The 1,558-nt window shown below is 41.3% G+C and overlaps 1 protein-coding gene across 1 annotated transcript in view; it reads left to right on the top strand.

The window, feature by feature from the left end:
* The window catches only part of Tmbim7p, a 29,271-nt gene that overhangs the window by 11,412 nt on the left and 16,301 nt on the right, over window positions 1–1,558 (top strand). The gene's annotated exons all lie outside the window — the stretch shown is intronic.

Genomic DNA, 1,558 nt, shown 5'->3' with positions numbered 1-1,558 from the left:
TGATGGAGTTTTACTCAGCAGTAAAGAAAGATGAAATCATGAAATTTGCAGGTAAATGGATGGAACTAGAAACTGTTATACTAAGTGAAGTAACACAGACTCGGAAAAAAAAAATGACATATGTTCTCCCTCATATGTGGATACCTCATATGTGGATCCCAGACTCTGATAAATAAGTATGCAACCAGACATAACTACAGGAACCAGGATAATGGAAAGGAAACAGAGAGGTAAAGGAAAAGAAAGAACCTGAAAGAGAAGAAGAGTAGGAAACAGGCCTTAATAATGGAGATATTGATAAAAATTGGGTTAAAGGTGGGGGGGAAGGGTATACAAGGAAACTAGGGGATAAAAGGAAAGAAGGAGCTCAAGAGAGGTTAGGACCATAGAAGGGTATTATTAAGGGAGAAGTGGGGGAAATGGGGGCACCTTAAGTGGGAAATCCATGATGGCAGGGTGAGACATTGTGAGAGATAACTAATGTCTAGCTAGTTTTGAAAACCAGAGGGAACTATATTACTCCTACAATCTATGGACAAATTATACATAGCAGATATTTAACAGACATACTTTGAGGCCTATAATAATTTGGTCAGAGGGACATAAAGGACAGTTTTTTGCTCCTTGCCCTCCTAGGTCAACTAGTTCCAGGGGACTATGAGCATCTCTCAAAATGTCCTGTAATTGTGGTGGGTCACTGGTCCTCTTGACCAAGGATGCCAAGGAGACCCCACCAGATGGACTTGAACCAGTGTCTAGTCTACAAAAAGGAGGGTCAACACAGAGGAATCATTTCCTCCATGCTTCCAAGCAAAGCCAACCATGGTCGAGCAGGACCTTTTGACTTATCTTCACATAGACGGAACTGGTAAAAGAAAGGAGTCAGGGGCTCCTCCTAAGCCCATGTGACCCCTGAGGAACAGATTCTCAAATGACCTTAATAGTAAAAATAATCTGGTTTATCTAGCCAACTGTATGGCCTAAACACCCAAAACGAAAGTATAACAAAAGATTAAAGGAGCCAATATAATTCCTAAAGAGTCCATATGCATAGCTAAAGGCTACATAACAAGTAACAATGCCAAATAGGAGATATCTTCTTTTGAGTTGTTGGCCAGGGTGGCCAAAGGACTCCCAGATAGTAACCCAGCATAGAACTGGGAAAATGAACAGCAGACCCCAATCTTATCCAAAGGAATATTGAAAACTGATTGCTGCTAGATGAGGAACAGCTGACCCTCCTAACAAAGACCTCTAGATAGACTGACTAGATTCACCAGAAGGGCAAGTAGTGGGGAATGGCTGGGGGTGCCGACAACACAGTAGACAGTAGCAGGGATATCAGAGTATAAGGGCTCTAGTGTGGTGGGGGAGGCTATGTGAAGATGCCATCTGGGAAGTGGGTGTATAGCTGAATAAGATGGTTTGGGATGTTCTGTGTGATATACACACAACACAAATCAACAAGTTTAAAAAAATATATTTGAGGAGGAAGCATGGAAATTTATGTCATGTTAATTAGTAGAGGTGATAAACATTACCATTGAAATCTACCCAA

The sequence above is a fragment of the Nannospalax galili genome, unplaced genomic scaffold (assembly GCF_000622305.1).
Source record: "Nannospalax galili isolate Female #2095 unplaced genomic scaffold, S.galili_v1.0 scaffold85, whole genome shotgun sequence".
NCBI lineage: Eukaryota > Metazoa > Chordata > Mammalia > Rodentia > Spalacidae > Nannospalax > Nannospalax galili.
Note: the sequence above shows the minus strand (reverse complement) of the source record. Positions and strands in the feature narration are given on the sequence as shown.